Here is a 23,119-nt window from a genome sequence, read left to right as displayed (position 1 = left end):
TTCATTAAAGGTTTAGGTACCACAACAAATATTTTAATTGTATTAGTTTTAACGGATAAAGCACTTTTATCTAAACAGTCCCTCTATTTTTGTTTCGTCGATTTTAAATCGGCATTTGATCTTGTAAACAGGACCCTTCTATGGAAAAAACTTGAAGATTATGGAATCCTGTGCTCACTGCTGAACCTTATTCAATTACTGTATTCCGAAAACTGGGTCTGGGTGAGGATCGGTGATGGGCGAACCTTATCCAGTAAAATACCGGTGACGCGTGGCCTTAAGCAGGGTTGCGTCCTTGTACCATTACTTTTTAACTTATTTTTAGCCGACCTCACCAATGCACTAAACGAAGTAAACTCACATCCACCAAGGCTAGCAGGAACACAATTATCAAATTTGTTGTATGCAGATGACGTGGTGTTGTTGAGTCAGACAAAAGTGGGACTGCAAAGACTAATTGATCGAACACTTAGTTATGCAAAGGATAATCAAATGGTAATAAATGAGGCAAAGACAAAAGTAATGGTATTTACAAGGAATCGAAGACAAAAAAACAAATGGATGCTGGGACAAACTCAGCTAGAGCAAGTTCATAACTATCGGTATCTCGGTGTCCTATTTAATGAGAATGGAAGTTTTCTCCCCCAGAGGAAAGATATCACTAGGAAAGCAAATAGCTTGGTTGCGGCATTTAGAACCATACAAAAGAAACTAACTGCTCTGACATACGGTCCTTTACTAAAAATCATATCTGCTAAACTATTACCGACCTTAACATACGGTGCCGAAGTCCTAAATGGTAAGGATGCGGACTTAATTAACAACGCAGTGGCAAAAACCTACAAAATACTACTCCAGCTACCATGCAATGCCTCGCAGGCACAAGTAAGGCTGGAGTTTGGGATAAACAATCAACAAGGCCAGATTTTGAAAGTCTGGAACCGTGTAAAAAATGACCAGGATAATCAATTGTCCCGAGCTTTATGGCAAGAAGTAAGAGACAATCCAAAACTTCAAGCCTGGGCTTATCTAAATAAAGCAAAAGAAGAATTTGGAATAACAACAATTTGGGAAAATACAATCACCCAGGAAAGCTTTAAAAAAAGAATTAATAAATTGGCTACTCACCTATCGTTGCTAAAAGACAAAGAATTATTGGTAAAAAGAAAGCATGCATTGCCAATTATAAACGGATATAAAAAAAAGCAAGTCCAAAAATACCTTGAAACTCCATGGTCCCACCAAAGTAAGCGATCATTTATAAGAGTACGCTTTGGACTCTGGCCAGGTTTGTGCCATCTTCCACCATGGAAAGCCATTGAAGGCAATATGACATGTAGGTTATGTAAACTGGGACAAGAAGATATTTTGCACTTGGTATGTCTGTGTTCTGCAATGGATACAGAAAGGAAAGTAATCCTCAGAAGGTTATTTAATGCCCGAGGTATAAGGACTTGTAGACAAGCAGTAATGGCTTGCCTAAACCCGAAAGATCTATCAATGAACTCTGCTTTTGTAAAAATGTTATCTGTGATCGTGAAAAATCTTAAGGAAAATTTTAATTAGATTTCGTTTTTATGAAATATGAGCATAATTATGAGCATGAAGTTTTTAAACTTCTGATTACTTAAAGATATTTTAAAAATGTATTTGTTTTGTAAGATTTTAATTAATCAAACAAATAAACATGAAACTGAAACTGAATTTTTACTACGAGGATTCAGAAGACAAATGCCACTGTTTCAATTATTGTCTAAAGTAAACATCCCTGAATTATATTAATTTGTTAAAATATAAGTTGTGCAATTGTATATTTATCCAGTTAAAGAAATCTAAAGTCAAGTTGAACTAATATATAATTTTTGGTGGAGAGCAGCTAATGTGACCCAGCTTCTAAATTTGGTATCAATGCTTGTAGTTATCAGACATTATCGTGGTTGGCATACTAACCTCCAGTTAAAAAAAAATCCCTTTCCAGGCTGATTTTCAAGAACAAATTAACAATCAGAGGGGGGAGAGAGAGAAATCAGAATGGATTCATTCTCCCTGGGCATATTTAAATAAACAGTTAGAATCCACTCCTTGAGATTAAGGGTGTCTCCTCCACAGTGGGGAACACCTTTATGTTTTTAGGTCCCCTCACACACCAACAGGCCCCTTGGTGTCATGCTTCATCATCGGGGTCATCGTACCCCTCTACGGGGTACGGCGTGCTGCGGACCTACGGAGACGTGGGAGCACTTGTTAGACTATGTGTGGTGTTGGTGAGGGGGTATTTTGAATAAATGTGAGTGTATTGTGGGGTTTGGGAAATAGTGATAGTTAAAAAGAACCTGGCTCGTGGGGTGACTAAAAATGATTTAATAAGCCCCCGGGCTGGTGCTGTTAAAAATGAGGGTGGGAGGTCACTACGCTGACAATGTGCGTTACCTCCTTTTTGTGTGCGTCAACATGTTTCGGTGCCAGAAGCACCTTCTTCAGGACGGGGTGCACAAATCCCCACCTTACTCACGTTTCTTTAACTAATACCAGAATTTTCTAATAAAAGTGAGGAAAAATTACAGTGCAGGTAAAAGTAATGCACCTAGCAAAAAAAGACGTTGTCTATTGATCAAACTGTAAAGGAAAGAAGACAACACATTTTTTCTGGTGGTCTCTCTCTCCATATCCATAGGTAAAATGTCCAGTGGTTACAGGTGACATACTATAGCTGTATTCCAGTGCTTATAGTGGGATAAAAATATTTTACAAAAAACACACTAGACTCACTGGCACACAACATAGAGCACACACACTTAATGAGGACATTTTTGATCAGATGTTTTCAAATCATTTCCTGGTCGTAACACTATTGTTGGTAAAGAGGGAAAGGACAAAGTTTGTGTGATATCCCTGTAAAGTGAGGAGGAAAAATTTCAATTTCATGCCATTACATATTTACAACATACTGTTTTGGAGTTGTAGATAAACCTCATGAGCCAAAACGTCTGGATCTGGTGTGCTCAAGAACAGCAGAACAGCACATGTACTTGAAGATATTGTAGATGCGACCAAGAGAATGTGTCTCTGTTCTCTTGCAGGACATTTTTTTTGTAAAAAGATTATTACTTAAACAGTAATTTTGTTGTTTTGTTTCCCCACAGGTGTAGGCTATCGGGCGCATTCTGTAGAGCACTCACAAACCAGTACTGCTGTCTTTCTGGCCAGAAAACCCTACTGAAGAGTCGGTGACACACATTTGTAATCTCTTTCAACTACTACCAACCCCAGATACAACTCCAGCTTCTGGTAGGTATTTTAGCAGCCAGCTCTAGCCGAGCAATGTAGGGCACATTAGCCATCCTGGATGCCAGTATGCTCTTTGTGAGTTTCCACCCTACTGAAGCTTCTTCTCTGACACTGCCTCATGAAGCTTTTGAGATTATGGGGTTGTGACAAAGTGAACTCAGGGGCTAGTGTAGGCTTTGCCAGCAGGATTTTAGCTGCCTTTGACAATTTTAGTTTTCCCTTTCCTCCTTCCCTGCTCATACTTGGAATTATTAAAATTGACTCCGAAGGAAGTTCACCTGCTGCAGAGAGCAGGGTACGTACGTTTTAGTGTCAAATCTCAATAAGATCATTCCGATCTGTCACCATTCATATTTAAGCCAGTGAGTGCCTGTTGTTAATTACACTCTGTTATACGATCAAATGGAATCAATGTTTGCTTTGGCTTTTTTCACACTGAAATTGTTCATTCAATCTAGATGTCTTCATTCTTGGTTCTTTCAATAATTGTGTTCTAAATCATCATGAGACAGACATAAAAGTGGGTGCGTGGGCGGGTGGTAAGGACCCCTTTTATGTACAGTGGACGGAAGTTTAGGGATTCTAATGTACTAAAAGATTCCATTAAAGGCCTGGCCTGAGCCCGAACGTGTGCTGTCGCTGCAAGGTTTATTCATATTTTTTTAATTAAATTGCTTCGAGACCGCCTAATACTTACCATTGTCGCTGTAATTTTTTTCGTGCTCATCCATCAGCAGCTGCTTTAATTTTGCCTGTTTTCTCAGGCGGCTTTGGGAAGGTTTTGGTTTCAGCCTGTTAGATTCCAGAAACACACATATCACACAGTAGCTGAGCCGAAAAAAGAGTGCACACTATCTTTTCTTGAATTTATTATGTGCTAGTGTAAAACGTTGGCACAGGTCACACAACTCCGCGTTCCTTTGGAAGTAGCCACAAGCAAGATGAATCTCACAAGACTTGTAGAGAGCGTAAACAAACGTAAATTGTCTACTACGAGGTCCACTGGTGAAGTGAGCAGGTAGACCCATCCCCACTTCTTAATAGTTGAAAACAGGTATAAGTTATTGGTTATATTTTTCCGCATTTCGACGCTGATTGTACGGGCTTCAGAGTTGCACTTGCTGTGGTGCAGTAATTCCACAGGCTTAGATTCCTAGTTTCGACAGTGAGAGGACTCAACTGGGCGAGACGATTATAGGTGATGTGGTGCCCTATTTAGGCAGGCTTAGCTACTGCGATGCTGTACTTCAACAGTGATTGCATGACTTTAGAGCAGGGGTTCTTATTATGTGGTCTGGGAAATCGTAAAGCCTAATCACGGGGTCCTGACGGCCTTCAAAATGTAAAAATATTAACACATTATTAAAATGTTAAAACCTTCTTGGGTTCTTATGTTTTGCATTTTTAAAATTTTTACAATTCTAAATTGTTGGCCCAGGTTCCCTCTAATACACACATTTAGGATGCATATATTCCCCGTTTAGATGAGAAACAGAAGGGGAAGCTTAACCTAATCATTACTAGTAATTTTAATACTCGTTTATGTGAAAGCCCCATGGAGCCAACTCTCCTAGGTGCATGCAAATGATGGTGTTACACATGGAACACTCCAAAGAGGAGGTTAGATTTAAACATCTATCTAAACGATTTTGAACTTATTTTTACTTTGGATAAGTTAGTCAGTTCTAATTAGCTTGAAGTGATCCCTATATTTACTAGTGTTGCGCTTCTATTATTGACTACATTTTTATTTTGACTCTATTGTATTCTATGATTTCCAATTTTAATATTTTGCTTAGTGCGTGTAGTGATCATAACCCAGTCTCGCTAGCCTTGAGCGTGTTATGTTCACCTGCCGGTAGTTCGGAGAAGACACTAGACTCACTTTCGCCACAGTGTCAGGGCAGATGCCTTAGATATCCTATGATAGAACCAAAGCACTTGAAACATTCATTGTTCCAAAGCTGCGCACAGGAAATTTTAACCAGCCTTGACCTTAATACCCCAGCTCATGTTCTTTTAAAAGCTTTGGGTAGTATTTCTAACAAGCATTTGCAATGCAATAGGTCTCGCATTAGGAAAGTTTGAGCTATTGGTCTTGTAAATGACAATTTTTTTATTTGTATTGGTTTTGAAAATAGCTAAATTAATAGCTTTGTCATTTACAATGCCAATAGTTATAACTTTCGCAAATGTGACACCTATAGCATTTGTAATGCTACATGTTTTGTATTTACCTGACGGGTACAATAATTAGCATCTATTACAAGTTTGACCTTAAAAATGAAGCATAATATACGGACTTTATTGTTCACTGCACCAAAATCCGCATGCCCTGGTATTTAATAATGTAATCAAGGCCGCAACATTTATCACAGTGTGTACATGCGCCACTGTGCCATAGTAGGGGGTTCAGCCTGGCATGAACTAGGCCAGGATGCACGTGCTATTCAAGCCTAAAGGAATTTTACAGGCGGGTAAAATGAGGTTGTGTCCCCGCACCTGAGAAATCCGGGACCCGTGACTGTACTACTCGGTTACAGTTTCGTATTTTAAATGCCCTGTGCCAATTAAAGCGACCGACTCCATTGTCTTTGCACTGCGTGCCTTTTAAATCTACATATGCATTTCTCCGACATTTCTGCGCCACTACTTCCATATTGTTTCTCTTTTCTTTTCCTTTCTGACTTTTGTTATCTTTGTCTATGTCCGTGTCATCCTTCCGGGCATATCATATTCTTCAGGTCGTTTGTCAGGACTGGTTACTAAGGTGCTGTAGTGTAGTTCCTATTTTCCCAATAGGCCCTGCGCATTGGAATAACATAAACAGTAGTTTTGACGTAGAAGTGCGGATCTTCCAGGTCTCCACTGACTATGCTAAACTTAATTGGGTTTGTTACCAACTAGCTCAGAGGTCACTGGAAACTTTCTTCTCTGAATAGGAAGTGATCAGCTCCCCTGGTACAGACAAGAAGGGATTCAGTTTTCCAACAACCGTGCAACATGACAACTTTGCCCCTCAGATAAGAGTCAATCTCTAGGGTCGTGTGAAGACAGTTATTTTGCTCAGTCAGTTGTTGTGCAGATTACTTTCACAATATGTAGAGAATAGAGAGACTGGCGTTTTCAATAAAGGGTAACATTTATTGAACAGTCTTTCTTCTCGTACAAGAGAAATGAATTGCCACAATTGCAAGACTTGTTATTATAAAAAGTACGTACAGTAAGATGAGTATTGCGAAATAATACTGTAAAAGCATTGATATGGTTTCTGAGCCATACAATGGTTTAAAATGAATAAAACATATATACATTCATATATACATTAGGCTAAAATACTCAACTGGTGCTTCTAACTACGCCTACCCCAATGTACCTGACCTAAGCCTAATACTTGGGAGGGGAGTAAGTAAGTTTTTTTAAGTTAAGTTGGTTTTGCCAAGGTTTGCTTCAAGAATTCTCTCTAAGGGTTTAGTCAACACCATACCTCTGGAATAGAATGATGGAGGTCTGGTATCTCCTTCAGGGAACTCGATATCCCAGTCACCTGCAAGGGTAGACTAGAAACGCCGGAGCTGGATTTCTCTGCAGGAGAAAAGACAGCGTCTCTCTCAGCGCGTCGAGGAGGAGGAGGAGGAGGGGCAGCGTCCGCGGGCAGCTTGCATCTGCTGGGCTCTTGCAGGGGACGGCTGTTCAGCTCCTAAGTTCACCACACCATCGTTCGCTAGTTAGCAGCGATAGCAGTAGCGATAGCAGCTATGGTATCATCAGCATAACAGCAGTTTCAGCTTCAGTGAAACAGCAGCAGCATCAGCGAAAACAGCCGCAGCTTAAGGCAACGTTGGTAATATTTATACCTGAAAGGTGCCTTGTTTGACGTTAAGTTTTTGGACATAAGACGTCAATAAAAATGTCACTAGAAAGTGATCGTCTATCAGTGCTCATTAGAGTTCTATTACTAATCAAAACATAGCAAGCGGGGCTTTCCCAGGTTGCTGAGTTTTTATCTTGTTGAAGAACTCGGAGTGTTAATCTAGGAATCTTAGATAGTAACTTCTGCTATGTCATTGCACTAATTAGCTGCAAAGGAAGTGGCAGAGGAAGCGATTCTGAAATGTGGCTCTGTTCGTGTGAGGCCAGAGACGAGTTTCTGAATATTGCATTTGATCGGTTATGCCAATATAGGGGTATAAGGGGATTATTGCCGTATAGGGGCATAAGGTCACAGTATCGATCAGGGTTCTAGATTAGAACGCAACAGTGCTGATCGCCATCTGCCTGGTCTCTGCATGGGTTCACTGGCGGTGCTGTTGACAGCCTGACACAGAGAACAAACATCACTGCAGCACAAACACTGCGACAAGACAGCCCAGGCCGCATCATTTATTCATGCTGAAGAGGCTGGCAGTGAGAGATTAGCTCTGTACTCATCGCATCCAGTAGAGATATATTGAACTGCATGCGGCAGCCTGGAACCTTAACACCCCTGAATACACTAAATAGAGAGGCCTCATGTAAAATATAACATCACCACAATACTCTAAATCAAATGAGTTATTACAAATGAATACAATCTACCCCGTAACCTCCAAACTTGTGTATCAAGTGTAAATCACTGAGAGAGTATTGAAAATGAATAGGCTAAAGGTTTTATTTAAATAATGGCAACATACAGCATGCAGGCTGTCACTTGGCGAATCATGGCCTATTTTAATAATACTATGCCTTTGTTCTACTATTGGCATTTATACAGTGCACAATCAGCGATTGCCGCTCTTATTTGTAAAAAAAAAAAAATAAGTGCAGGGGTGCAACGTTTTTGGTAGGAGCCAGCCTCCTGCGTTGCCTAATGCCAGAGCTGTTGAAAAGCCAAGGCTCCTGTGGCATAGTGGAATGCATACAGTGGAACGTGTGTAGGTCAGAGATGGAATGCGGGGGCTGTCAGAAGGACAGTTGAAGGCGGCCTGCTGTTGGATGAGGTGTTAAGATTAAAGCTACACATGCCTCATCTGGTGTCATCCTTGTGAAGGATATCCGGGAAAGTTTACGTTTATTTGAACACTTGCCTGTTTTTTAAAACCATTGCAATAAATATACAATGTACAAAAATAATACATTTTTACATGGTATGATTAAAAATCATTGATAAAATCTTTCAATTCCGACCAAATTTTGTGGAGGAAATCAACATCATATTTGTGCCGAGGAAGGATGGGATGGTGATTGTGACAGGGCGAGACACTTCAACAAGGTGGGGCAAGACCTTGAAGTTCCTCTGTCCTCACAAGTGCGGTGCCGTGAAGCAGCGCGTGATGTGGTGACGCAGGGCGTTCCTGTGAAGTTTCAGAAGTGCGAGTGGCCTATTTGCAAATTTGGAGGATTTTGGGCCGAAGTTGGGAGATGTTGAGCCTCGGCGCGTGAGCGTTCAGTTTACACTCAGCGTGTGCACCTGGTGAGGTCCAGCGCGCCACTTACCTCATCTGGTGGTCCCGTGAGGGACATCACAGCTCCCTAGCCTTGATTCAACCTTACACCGTTTTCTTTCACTATCCTATACTCCATGTGTCATTATCTCAATGTTGAGTATTTTTTAGTTAAGCCTGCTTTTATCACTGTTTTCCTGTCTTGCTCTTCAACCCTCTTTCTCCCTCCTCCGCCATTGTCTAGCTTTCTCTGTGTCATAATCAGAGGGTGAAATATAAGGCCCAATCCCCAAAAATTCCCGTATCCGAATCGTCAGTGCCGTACAGAAGAGCCAGTTCCTTTGGGCGGGACTTCCGTCTTCGGAAGTCCCGCGCACGCGCCCACGTAGTGCCTGAGAGCGGGGCTCCCATGCCCGAGGCAGAGCCCAGGCTACAGAAGCCCTGAATGGCGGTAAGTGGGGCTTAGTTGTAGGGGTGAGGGGGGTGCGCTTGTGTGTGTATGTGTGTGGCGGCGGGGGGAGGGGGGTCTCTGTATGTGTGCGTGCGTGTGTGTAGGTGCACTGGTGTGTGTGGGGGGGGTCTCTGTGTGTGTGTAGGTGCGCTAGTGTGTGTGTAGGGGCGACGGGAGGGGTGCGTGTGTGTATGCAGTGTGTGTGTGCATGTGTATGCAGTGTATGTATGCGTGTGGCTGTGTGTGCGCATGCATGAGTGTGGCTGCGTGTGTGTGTTTGCGCACGGGAATATGAGGCACGAGATGGGCACGGCGCCGTGCGCGCCCACAAGGTGAAATCTGCGCTTGTGCTCCTCTCGTGTCTACATTCCCAAATACGGGCAACAATAGGTCTCGAGCAGACGCTGCTCGACCTAAAAAGGTAGGTTAGCTCCTGTAATTACCAAGTACTAAACCCTTCTCAATTGCCCCTTAATGGTTTGACCCTAGCTGGTTCAAGGCCTTCTGTAACCTAAAACAGGCACTCAAAATTACACCCAGAGATGGAAACTGGGTAGCCTCTTGCCGGCGTGCATACAAGGAGGAAACTAACTAGAGAAAAAGAGCTCTGAGGGCTACAGTTTGGGATGGCCTCGTACAGGCATGCACTGAGAATAATTGTTCCACATTCTGCCGTATTATCAACCAGCCTTGCTTTGCTCGTACGAACGCCCCCACCCTATGTCATCGGATTTCGGCCTGTAAATGGTTTAATAGTTTTGAGAGTGTTTACAACCGTCTGCCACTCCTGAGATGGAAACTTCAAACCAGGTCAAATCTTGTATTCTCCCCAGTGCTGACCAGTCAGGGTTATTAGGGGGTCTCACCAAACAGGTAGCCCCAGGTCCTCACAGAATTCTTCCAGACTTGTATACTAGCGATGTAGAGTTCTGGGGCCCTATGTTAACTGCGTCCTGGTCTGCAACAGTTATAGTACCCGTCTTTAAAAAGGGCGATCAAGACATTCCCAGTTGCTATAGACCCATATCGCTCATTGAATCTGTGGTGAAGGTCCTGGGGTCGGTGATAGTGAACATATTCGGAAGGTTGAGATAATGATATCATCTCAGAATCACAATACGGCTTCAAATAGGGCATGTCTACCACTAATCAGTGTTTGAACCTCTACATAGTCATTAACAAACACACAGCTGCCCACTCTGAATCAGTCCACCTCACTTTTATGGACCTAGCTTCTGCCTCTGACCGGGTCAATCGTGTTAAACTCTGGAGCTTATTGGAGATGGCGGGGGACCCAAATATTGTATATTTTGTACTGGACCTTCATGTTAACACGTCCGCCTCAGTCCGATATCAGAGCAATTCTACATGCACAAATAGTTTTAAATCAAGGGGAGGGTTCCTCCAAGGGTTCATTCTTGCTCTATTTTTATTTTCCTTCTATATATATAAATTAATAGCAGGCAATGCAGATAGCCCCCACATCGGTGCCCTCCCCCTACATGTGCTTTTATATGCGAATGACTGCGTGTTGATGGTTGGGACTGGTAGAGACTGCAAAGGCTCTTGAATTCCTTTGATAGTTTTATGTGTGAGCTAAATCTGTCAGTTAATTTTAACAAATCTTTTATTATGGTGATGGGCCTCCAAGCAACAAGATCCATGACATTTATTATGAGTAGTCACATCTTGGCAAAGGTAAGGGCAGTTATTTGATTCCAATATGAGCTGGAAACCCCTAGTCACTACAAAGAAAGAGGAGGTAAGGAGGGCTGTTGGGACCATATTTAGCTACTCACCAAGGTTAGGGAGTAGACTGCTCAAAACATTAGTGAAGATTTATCAGGCTGTATATCAAAGGTCTTGTATGGGAACAATATCTGGAGTTATGTGGCTTCCATAGAACTTCAGACTGAAGAAAACAAATTCCTCAGGTGCTTATTGTGTGCCCTTCAGAGCAACTCGACCTTTTATGTGGACGGGGACCTGGGTGTTAAGTATCTCCACAATCAGATAGCCCTTCGTCCATTGCTTAGCTGGATTAGGCTATGGATGAAAGAGGAGCTCAACCTGAATGGTTAAATTCTTAGAGATTGTTTGTCACTTGACTATGTTTTATAAATTCTCTGGTTTAAGCACAAACAGGAATTATTCTTCAAGTAAGGAAGAGAGGAGCTCTTCTCCAACCCCCATGGAATCCTCCGAGAGTATTATAAGTGGGTGAAGCAGATCTCCCTTGACAGGAATACTCGATTGAGGGAGGAGTCCGACTTGTTGAAATGCTCTGTCAGAAAATATGTAATTTTAACCACCACCCAGGACATAGAGCCTTATTAGACCTGGTGAAAAATGATAGGGACAGACATTTGCTTGTGATATTTAGGCTTAAACTACTGCGCCTGTTTTTAGCTCATCCTAGAGGATACAATGATTTTAAATCCCTGGGTCCCTGCGGCTGCGTCAATGTCTCCGCAGGATACAATGCATTTTTTCATGTTATGTAAATTTTATACTGTGCCCTGGAGAACTTTCATTGTCCAACTACTTAAAGACAGAGGGTTCTCACTCGCCCGTGTTGCCCTTCTGTTTTTACAGATGCTAATGGAACAGTTTACCCTCACAAATGCTACTCGTTTTTTAAAAGCCGCCATTACCCTTAGGCGCACACAGGAAGATTTATCATTTTGCAAAATCAAGTTCCTTCCTCCATATTATGATTTTTTTTTAATATGTAATTCGGATTGTATGCTTTAATGTTTTTTTTTTTTTAAACATACTTTGTCAGACTGCACATATGTTGCAGGGCTCTGCACGCCAGAGACATCTGCAGTAGTGAACATTACATCAGTCGAAGGGCAATCGACTTTTCTTTGTGAGCAAAGTCAAACAAATATATGACAGAGCCATATGCAAATATCAACTGCTCCCCTAACCCAACAGCCCCCACCCCCCCCGAGCCACACCAAAACCATCAAGTTCTACCCACACACGAAGTAAAATGCATAGAGAAAAAACACTGTACATGCACACCCGCCTCCCAGGTTCCCCCACACCTCCTACCCCTGTGCCACACGACCCTCCCCTCACTCCCCCGGAAAATCAGCCAGCACCACGGGGGTCTCAAGCCACAGGCCCCTATAATCTTCCCAGTGTTTCCAAATTTTATAATGTTTCCGCGGGCACCCCCTGGCAACGAAAATGGGCTACTCCAGCCCCGTACAGAAGTCTAACCCATTTTTCCTGGCGGCCACCGACTGGACCCGTGGGGCTTTCCACGCCTTTGCAATGTCCCTTTTGGCCAACGTAAGGCCCAGTAGCATCAGGTGCCGTTTGTACACATTACCACCCACCCCATCCATTACATGCAGCAAGGCAAACTGCGGCGTACGTGGAAGTTCCCACCCCAATACTTCGGATAAACAGGCCAGAACCCCCCGCCAGAACCGATCCAGGGATCCACAGCACCAAACTGTATGCAAAAACGTCCCTTCCTCCCTGCCACAGCGGAGGCATTCCAGTGAGGCTGTCCGTCCCGCCTGCCAAAGCCGAGCCCTGGTGAAATAAACTCTGTGCAAATATTTAAATTGGATGAGACAGAGGCGCATTGCGGCCAGAGCCTTCCTCCAGTCCTCCTCCTCCAGCTCACCCACATCCCCCTCCCATGTCTCCCGGAGCTTCTGCAGTGTGGGGGAGCAGTGTGTGACCAATGATTGGTAAACACAAGATATCTTCTTGGTCTCCAAGTACCCCATGAACACTTACACTTCTGGGGAACTAAACTCTGGGAGAGACTCCAATCCCTCCAGGCTGGGAGACAGGGCATGACAGAACTGGAGATATGTAAAGAACTAAGAGTGTGGGATGCCAAATTCCAGACATAGATCCTGAAAGGACTTAAGTGTTGTGCCCCTTAATACATCCCTTAGGGTCGAGATGCAGATGTTATCCCACCCCCGGAATCCCTGTAACGTTGCAAAGTATGGCAAACGCCCATTGTACCACAGGGGGGTCTCCCCAGTCAGTATATTCCACCAGCCCATACGGCGCAGTGCCTGTCTCCAAAGTTGAAACACTATCTGTGTGACCGGTGGCAGTGGTCTCCGTAACGGCGCTGAGTAAAGAATAGTGTGTAGTGTGTGAGACCCCATAAGGTAGCGTTCCAGGGTATAAGCCAGGTCCCCCCTGTCGCCATACCACCACTCATTTAGGATGAGGAGGTGAGAGGCCTGGTAGTAGGAGAGGATGTCCGATGTCATCAATCCTCCACAATTGGTGGAGAGAAAGCATGTGCGCAGCGCCACACTCACTGCACCACCTTCCCACAGAAACTGTCCAAGTACAGAGTTCACCAGCCGGAACCATTTTGGCGGGATCGGAAATGGGTCGTTTTGCAGCCGGTATAACAGCCGGGGGAGTGCCACCATTTTGAAGATTGCCGACCTGCAATAAATTGTCAGCGGCATACGGGACCAGGTCCTGAGATCTGCCCGAACACGGTCCCACACTGGCACCAGATTCCGCTCCCAGGAGATAGTCGGTGCCTCCGATAGAAACACCCCCAGATACTTTAGGCCCCCTACTGCCACCTGAAGTGCGGAAGCCCAATCCCCCACTCTCGACCGCTCCCCCAGCACCCATAGCGTGGACTTGCGAGGGTTCATGTAGAGCCCCGATGATTCTCTGAAGATCTGCAGAATCCGCAAGAGGTGCGGCTCTTACCTATTAAGATCGGTAAGAAAGAAAAGGACATTGTCCGCATATAATGCAATCCTATCGGACAGCCCTTGTGCCCACTCAAACCCACGCAGCTGCGCATCTATGCGCACCCACGCCTCCAGCGGCTCCATCGCCAGGGCGAACAAGTATGGCGAGAGGGGGCAACCCTGCCGGGTGCCGCACCCAATGGGAAAGCTGAAGGAGATCACTTCCGCCACCCGTACCGAAGCTGTCAAGTGTCACGTTGCGGTGTTGGCCGCCCCGGCGCTCTCCTCTGCACACATATCAGTACTGCCATACTCACTTCCGGGCGGAAGTTGAGTTGCGGTCTAGTCTTGCCTGAGTCCTCCTCCTCCTCAGTAGCGCTTCCGGGGGACTCCGCATAACCACTGCGGTTCCAGCCAGATCAGCGCTTCGAATTCTAGCTGATTACCCGTTGGAGCTGCCTGCCAAGCCACCCGCCTTTGCAGGTATTCAGGAGGACTTTCAGCGTCCTCGCCTTTCGTTTCGGATATGTCCGAAAACCATATTCCGTGCTATCAGCGCCGGAGCGCTTTTGTTTACTGTATTTTGCCCTTCTTACTCGCGAGTGTCCCAAGCGCCGGAGCGCTATTTCCCGCGAATAACTGGGCACTAGTGTTCTTGTGAGGTTCTTGGGTTTCTCGTGTTCGCGCAGGAGCGCATTTCTTTTCTTTTGGCTTAGCAGCGCAGGAGCGCTTTTTCTTATGTTGCATTTCTGATTTTGGAGCTCTTTCATTCTTTGGTAGCAATCCGCGCTGGAGTGCATTCCTGGGGGTTCAAGTCACCGCGCTGTAGCGCATACATTGGGGGTCAATACGCCGCGCTGGAGCGCATACATTGTGGTTCAATACGCCGCGCTGGAGCGCATTTCCTGGTTTGGCCTGGCAGCATGCTTGGTTCTGGGTCTAAGTTCCTGTTTTGCGCTGGGTTTGGTGTTGCAGACTGCATTGGACCTACTATCATATCCCTATGCTCACGATGACATCAAGAGTCTTGATACCCTTAACATCAGGTAGCTATCAGTTGGTATGTGTGTAGAGGCGTGAGTGGGACTGAAGGGTGTGGGGTTGTTCCTAACTGGGTATTCCTTTTTCTTTCTGCTAGCTGCCTTCAATGGTCCTACCCCAGCCCAGAGACGCTCCCTACAAACCACAGTGACTCCATTCCAACATCCTTGGCTCCCTTCCCTGGTTCCATCTCATCCCTGTTGGGTACTTCTGAATTCCACGGGGTCAGGTGGGTGCAGGGGCGGTAGCTCTTGTCGTCTCTGCGAGAACGCTTCACAAGCCAAGGTAAGCCTTGTGGGGTGTCTGATACACGTCAGTTTAGAGAAGTTGCAAATAGGACAGGAAGCGAGACCCAAGGTTGAGCCGAGGCAGTAGTGCGAACAGATAGACCCAGCTCAGTGAATCGAACGCCCTGTCTGTCGGCGAGGAGAAGTGCGGCCTGGTCCCCAGTCCGTCGGACCGCCGACACCGCCACGTGCGCCCGCCAGATATTGTGCCTGGTCGCCCTCTGGGGCATAAAGCCTGCCTGATCCGGGTGTAACAGTGCGGAAATCTGAGGTAGGAGCCGGTTGGCCAACGCTTTGGTCAGGACTTTGGCCTCCATGTTCAGGAGGGAGATTGGACGGTAGGAAGCATGATGTTCCAGGGGTCGACCTGGCTTGTGAAATACCACCACCTCCGCATGCCTCCAGTCCGGGGAAAGTCTACCCTGTTCCCTGGCCTCCTCTAGCACTGCTCGATAATGAGGGGCTAACTCCAGATGATATGTCTTGAAGAACTCGCTGGGGAACCCATTTCGTCCGCAAACTTTTCCCCAGTTGAGCTCGCCCAGGGCAGTGAGCAGCTCTTCGTCCGTCAAGGGGAGCTACAGCCGATCGCGCACCTCATCAGACACTGCTTTAGGCGGTAGGTCCGCAATGAACTTGTCCACCATGTATTCTGGCAGGCACTCCTTTGGAGCATATAAATCCGCATAATATGCAGCAAAGCTCTCCGCTAATGCCCCCGGGTCCGCTATCTGAGCACTCATTTCTCATCAACTATCCCCGGTAAGGCCTGAGCGTGGAAGGCTCCTTGACAGAGTCGATGCAGCATTTTGCCAGACTTGTCCCCCCACTGACATATTCTGCTGCGCGTTGCAAGCCAGATCTGCCGTGCCTCGTCCAGCAGGAGGACTGTTGTGCTAATAGCAGCTGCCCCACCACCTGACCTCCACCCGCCTCGTGACCCTGACGCTCCAGCGTCTCGATCTCCGCCTCGGCGCGCACCAATTCCGCCGTCCGCCTCTTTCGGGCCGCTGCACACCATGCGATGTCTACCCCCGTAGTGTGGGTTTCAATGCTTCACACAGCGTCCCGCCCCTAGAGACAGACCCCACATTCCTGACCAAGTAATCTGCGTTTGCCTCGCTCATATGCCTCCCGTAGTCATCCTGTTGCAGGCGCCACACCGAGAGGCGCCATCGAAATGGCTGCTGCCCCTTGCCCATCCGGAGATCAACGGATACTGGGGAGTGATCCGAGAGCCCACGCTGAAGAATCTCCGCTGACTCCTCCCTCCCAGCCATTTCCCGTGGGACAAATATATAATCCAATCTGGAGAAGGATTCGTGGACCGCCGACAGAAACGTATATTCCAGCTTATTGCCATGTATGCGCCGCCACGTGTTTACCCAATCCAAGCCCACAACCATATCATGTCGTTTTGTGGAGGGGCCTCCACCCGGACCACCCCCCCCCGGTCTGCCTCGTCTAAGACATCATTCCAATCCCCTCCTACCGCCGATGGTGCATCCAGGATATCTGCCCACACCATAAATAGCTTCTCAACAAGCGTCCACTGCAAGGGGGCGGGCGTATACGCAGCCCAACACCAAGGGAACCTCTCCAACCATACCCCTAACAAATAGATATCGCCCCTGTGTGTCAGCCCACTGTTTGGAGTGAATGTAAGGAAGTCTGCGATGCACTAATATGGCAACTCCTCGTGAACCCCTTGTAAAACCTGCATGAAAGACTTGCTGATACCCATAGCGCTGTAAGCACAGGGCCTTAGTACCCATCAGGTGGGTCTCTTGTAGCAAGAGTACATCAGCCCTAGCCCTCTTCGCCTGGCACAGAACTGCCCCTCGCTTGATTTTATCCAGGACCCCACACACATTCCAGCTAATATGAAGGGTACCCTGGGTCCCGCAGCAGTGTCAGTGTTACCCACCATCAGGGAGCAGCCAGGACCACGACTCTGGCACCTTGCCATGCAGACGTGTGCAGAACATGTGGATGGAACCCCTCATGGCTGTGCGACTCAAACCCAACATGAACAGATCCTCCCCCCTGAACTGTTCCCCACCCTATACCTCAGAACCGTTAAAGTACCTGTCGCGGCATGGTTGGCAATCGGCACCCAACGGGGGACCAACGGCCGCCCACACCAAGGGATTCCCAACCCACAGCTTATACCTCCCGGCCCATCCCCAGAAGTACCAGACTAAGGGGGGAAGTCCGCCCATAATACAACTCCCTCTAATCAGATACAGCACATATACATGACACCATAATAGGGGGAGCACCCAGGCACCACCCTGACGTCAGGAAGCAAGAGTCAGGGGTCCGCTGCCTGTCGCCCAGAAGACGAAGCCCCCGGGGCAGGGGCTCCCCGAGACGCAGAGCGCCGTTGGGACAGAGATCGCCTATTTCCCCTCCGGCGCGACCCTCGTGAAGCCTTCGACTGCACCTCGCTCAGAGAGGAGTCCGATTCCAGTCCTGGAGGAGTATGCACTCGCACCCGTACCATTTCATCAGTCCTCTTGAACATCTCCTCTGGAGAATCAAAGATGTGGGTGCGAGATTGGAAAACTACCCGCAGGCGAGCCGGGAACAGCAAGGCATAGGGGAGCTTGAGGTCTCGCAGGCGGGCTTTAGCAGCCATGAACGACTGACGCTGCTGCTGTACCAAGCGTGTGTAATCCGGAAATATCAGGATGCGTTGATTCTCAAAGAGCAGAGATTCCTTGACCCGGGCCTGCTTCAGTATAGCATCGCGGTCATGATAGTCCAAGAGTTTCGCGATCACAGGCCGTGGGCGAGCCCCCACCGGAGGCCTTTGACTGAGAGCTCAGTGGGCCCGCTCTATCACAAAACACTGCGAAATGGCGTCCGGGGGTGGCCAGCTTTCCAGCCACTGCGTTACAAAGCTCTCCATATTGCCTTTCTCGCAACCCTCCGGATAGCCAACCGCGTCCTCGGCCCGGAGCACCAGACCCTTCTGGGTATTCTCCATACTCATCAATCACAATAAAGGGGAGAGGGTCAAAATATTTAAGCAACTCCACCACCCTGAACCCCCAAAGCACAGTTTTACACACAAGAAGGGGTGTGGAGACTAGAAGTACATGTATGACAGCACGAGACAGAGAGAAAACAATCGTTTTGAAAACTGCCCTCACTCACACACCGAAGTGTGTGACATGCTTCATCATCGGGTCTGCTTACAAAACGTCCTGGTGTAGCCACACTCCGGGCGGAGCATAAGGGAAGGGGTAGAAAATAAAAAATCACAAGACCCAACACAAAAACAAATATGCCAAAGACAGTAATGGAAAGGTGAAAACCACCCTGTGACTGGGAATAGTGATACGACAAAGTGCAATTTATGGACAGTGCTTTAAAACTGGTTTGAGGATACCAAGCAAGACTTCATTTATAGGTTCCTCCCCCAGGATTAAAAAGAATGAGGTAGGTCGTGTTTAAGTGAGACTATTAAGTTCCCAAAACACCCCTCCTACTACTGCTCGTGTCAACATGTTTCGACCATCTCACTGTGCCGTAAAGGTCTCCCGGTCTTCTTCAAGACTTCTATCGTTCCCAGTCCTGGTACAGGCCAGACCGTAGTTTGTCAAAAAGTCTCCCAAGTAAACTAGTCTCTTGTGATCATAGTTTAATCATCACGTGTAGAGGATGTTCCCATCAACACGGAATCCAAATACTGAAAAAGAGCACAAAAATAAATGCCCTCACATCTACACGCCAAAGTAGGGAATTCCCTTTCAAGTAATAAAGTCTCTTGTGTCTACCATAGACCCCTTCTATAATTATTTGTAGACACAACTTATGTGCTACAGAGCCCTACTGGTGATCAGTTATCACTTCGGGTATTAATGAATTTAGAACTAACTTAACGTATACAACTGCTAAGAACAAATTGTCACACCTTATCGCATGTACAGCCTTTCTCAAAGGTCATCATCATTACGAGAAGGCATGCGTACAGCATGAGAATATATGGTCACTGTAAGCTGGTACGAGCCATATACTCACCGAGTTTACCCACAGTAAAAATTCGACTTGGCGTCCGGCAAGGGAAGTTTCCTGAGAACACAACCTGTATTTAGGAACAAGGAAGAATTTAGGCTGCGCCCTGCCCCATTGTCTCCGAAGTAAATGTAATCGTACCCCCTACGAGAGTGAACCATTAGTCATTAATGGTATTGAATCAACACGTAAAAACAAGTAAGGGTACAACAGAGTTTCTATCATGATTGGTTGTAAGTCAACCTTATAGACCAGCTATCCTAGGGGTAGCAGGGACAAAAGTAGTCTTCAGCTAAACTCAAGAGGGCATGTGAGGCCAGCTGTTTTACCATATCTAATCCTTTTAATATCAAATGAAAGGACACCACACAAGTTATATATTATAAAATATATGTATTTATTATTAGAATAATCCCCTATACTCTTTATGAGCACAGAAGCACAAGCGTTAAACAAAGAACTTCATACAGCATACAAAAGTTGCACAAATATGGATAGGCCCTGGTGGTCACTCAAACCATACACTAAAATAGTGGTATAAGAACCACGTCACGAACAATGGTAAGGCCTAGGGCCTTGAGAATCACTGGACTAACGAAGGTTAGGACATAGGAGGCCCACAGGATGCGAGTGCAGTGTCTATAGGAAACCGCGTTTACCATACAAGTCAATGGTGCGTAAAAATTAGAAAGTTATAGGTTTGGGAGTCTTCCGACTGGGCTAGAACTTAGCCACTTAAAACTAGGACACTAGAGGTGTAACCCACTACAGGAGCACCGGAGTACTCGTTACCTAACCCACAGGAAGCGGGTGCATAGGTGCCAAAGTGTCGGGTTTCGTCGTAGAGTTCTATGGAGCCTGGAGGTGAAGATGCTGCAGGCGACCAGGAGAGAAGAGTCCGGTTGGATCCAAGGGTGGATCGAAGATGTAGTGTACCTGAAAGCAGAGGGGACAGCGTCTAGGTCACTAGCCAGTGACCAGCGTGGAACCAGGAAGGAACCAGGCGATGTCTGGTTGCGATCAGGTGATGTAGAGTAGTTTGTCTCCGCTGCCACGTGGACCAGGAAGGATCGAGGATGACCAGCTGGTGGACACGAGCTGTCCCACGAAGGCTCTCGCTGTCGGCGGTGTCGGTTCTCGAATCGGAGTCGACAGGCCTTGGCAAATGCAACCCATGCAGGAATCAAAGATGGTTTCTGGATCAGACCAGCAAGGTCTGATCGGCTGCTCCTTTTCAGGGGAGCAAGGGCCAGTCTGGAGCAACCGGACTAGCAGAGCAAACTCAAAGGTTCGTCGGTACTGGGGCCACTAGCCAACGGGCAAGTGACCGGACAACGCGTTGAGCAGGAAAATGCAAAAGGCCCCCACGCAGCACTCGGTGAGTGTGGATAGGTGATCTTTGGTGCAAAAGCTACTCGGGGCTGGGGCTTCTCAATCCCCAATGCACAGCTTCGAGGGTGCCTCTGGAGCTGCACGGGAAGCACTTCGCTGGCTTTCCAAGATGGCCGGTCCCACGTCTCTCGTCGCCTCCACGGGTCTCAGCTTTGCTGGGACTGTGGATCGGGCTGTTGGAAGTCTGGAAGTCTGTCGTTCGAGCTCCGGCGGGAGCAACAAGAAAGAAAACCTTTGAGTGCTGATGGTGCCTGCTTGCACAGGGTGGCCACTCCTTGACCACAAGGGAGATTCCTCAGTCTTCTACGTCGAGTAGGATGTCGGGTCCAGAGTTTCGTTTCAAAGTTTCAGTCAGGATGATCTAATGCTTCCTGGCACAGCTCCTACCTTTATTCCAAATCAAGGGGCTGGATCTCCTGCTAGGTCCCTCCTATGGGTGGGACCCAGGAAGGGGGTGGTTACACCCCTTTCCCTTTGTCCAGTTTCGCGCCAGAGCTGGGGCTGGAGTGCCCCAGCACCGGTTTGAACTGGGCTTTGCCTGGGACACCTTGTGCGCCCCAGGCAGTGTCTAGTTTCATTCAGCCCTCCCTGCCCCAATCCACTATCTCCTGTCTGGGGTGGTGTAACACCTCCCTGTGACAGAAAACCTTTTGTCCAGGCCTCCCCATCTAGAGTTTCGGTCAGCAGCAGGAGGCCAGACTTGTGTCTGTGGCAGCAGCATCCATTTTGTGATGTTGAGGCTCTGGTTAGATTTAACCGCGTTTAAGGAAAGTAACATGTCTTCTTCCTCTAGAAGGGTGGAATGCTACCCCCGTCGCCAGGACTGGCGAAGGGGGTGTATTCCAAAGCGTATGACACCTTATACGACATGTTTTGATAAAGCCAAACCAGAGTTAGCATTCAACCGCGACGTTCTTAATGCACTTAAGAGTATATGGTATGGCAATATCCCAGAACAGATATAAGGACTTGGTTCCGAAAGCTGTAGACAGGCTCAGCTCATGCTAGAGCACGATCTCACATAAAACCAAGCACTCTGCCTCCAGGATTGTTAAGGCCTGCCATAGGAGTGACTTATAGGTATATATGTGTCCAGATATAGGTTTAGACATAGGTATACTATATCTAAGCAAGGGGTGATTACACGACCTTGCCCCAGCTGAGTGATCATCCAGTTGTGTCAGTTTGGATGGCCAGCCAGGGGTGGCAAAAGATATGCTGCAGCTCCTGGTTGGCCTTGGATACACCTATGCCCTGGGTACCTATAGTACACTGTACGGGGGCTCATAAGGTGACCCAATCCCAATTGGAAATGTACCTTAGGTACATGGAGTCCATTTTACAGAAAGAGCAGAAAGCCTGGGGTCCTGATTAGCAGGATCCCAGGCCAACTAAGTCGAAAACCAGCTAAACACTAGGCAAAAAATCTGGGGTAACCATAGTCAGGTATTCACCTTCCTACATCCACAGGCGCGATTTAGGTCCCGCTCACACAGAGTCCAACGCAGTGTACACCTCCAACTGGCCAGTCGTCAACCCGGGCTGCTCCCCACCGGAAGGCACCCTCGAGCCAGGGCCCGCAATCCACCCAGGGAAGTCCAGTTGCCGCTACCCGGGTCCCCAAGGCAGGGGGCTCACCTCAATCCCCTCGTCCCCACCTACCCGCCAGTCACAGACGCTATCACAGTTCCCGTGCCCCTTCACGGCCCGAATGACCGTCGAAATAGGCGACTCCCGTGGAGGAGTGGAGTTTGGACGCGTGTTAGCACCCCCGGCGGCCCAGCCAAGCACACCGCATTCCACTCGCTGGAGGCCGTTCTCAGCCCGGATTTCTCTGTCCTCAACAGGCAGGCCCAGGACACTGCACTAGCCCCTCTGCCACTTCCTGCACCTGTAAGTGTCTCCGCAGGCCAGCGCTGACTGCAGGCCGCCACGCAGCGACCACCGGATCCCACACAGCTGCCCCCCTTCAATCGCCAAACTCGAGGGCACTCCACAGGCCCAAGTCTCAGGCGGGGCCGCAGTTCCGCCCACTGCCGCAAGGCCCGACTCCGCAGGCCAACGACAAGGCCCAACCACCAGGGGCAACGTAGGTCTCCCCACGCGGCACGATCCCACCGCCGATCAGCGGGGAGGTCCTCAGGGCAGAGATGCGAGGGGCCCTCCCTCCAAGGGCCTCCGCTACTCCGAACCCCCAGTAGTCGCGTTGCTGACCCGGCCGCCTCGTCTCTCTTCCTCAAGTCAGCCAGCCGCTGTGTCTCTTGGAGCCTCTCCGCTTCCGCCGTGCCGCTGACTCTCTGGGGGCCGATGTGCCCCTCGAGCACCTCCTGCGGGTCTCACTACCACAGTAACCCATGGGGCAATGCACTGTACCTGGCAACTGCGGCCCGCCACGACCACGGGCAGCGAAAATCTATGACCTGGCTCTGCCGCTCCACACCAGGCCGCACCTCACATGGACCCCCAGCTCTGACCCCCAGCCTCACTCGGCTTCGAAAACTCCAGCCGATC

The 23,119-nt window shown here is 47.7% G+C and overlaps 1 protein-coding gene across 8 annotated transcripts in view; it reads left to right on the top strand.

The window, feature by feature from the left end:
* The window catches only part of RIOX2 (ribosomal oxygenase 2), an 845,240-nt gene that overhangs the window by 87,379 nt on the left and 734,742 nt on the right, over positions 1-23,119 (top strand). For all 8 annotated transcript variants that reach the window (XM_086934530.1, XM_086934533.1, XM_086934532.1 and 5 more), the window contains exon 2: positions 3,144-3,288. The gene's annotated coding sequence lies outside the window, so the exon portion shown is untranslated. The remainder of the gene's footprint in view (positions 1-3,143; positions 3,289-23,119) is intronic.

The sequence above is a fragment of the Lissotriton vulgaris genome, chromosome 8 (assembly GCF_964263255.1).
Source record: "Lissotriton vulgaris chromosome 8, aLisVul1.2, whole genome shotgun sequence".
In the NCBI taxonomy this organism is placed as follows: Eukaryota; Metazoa; Chordata; class Amphibia; order Caudata; family Salamandridae; genus Lissotriton; species Lissotriton vulgaris.
Note: the sequence above shows the minus strand (reverse complement) of the source record. Positions and strands in the feature narration are given on the sequence as shown.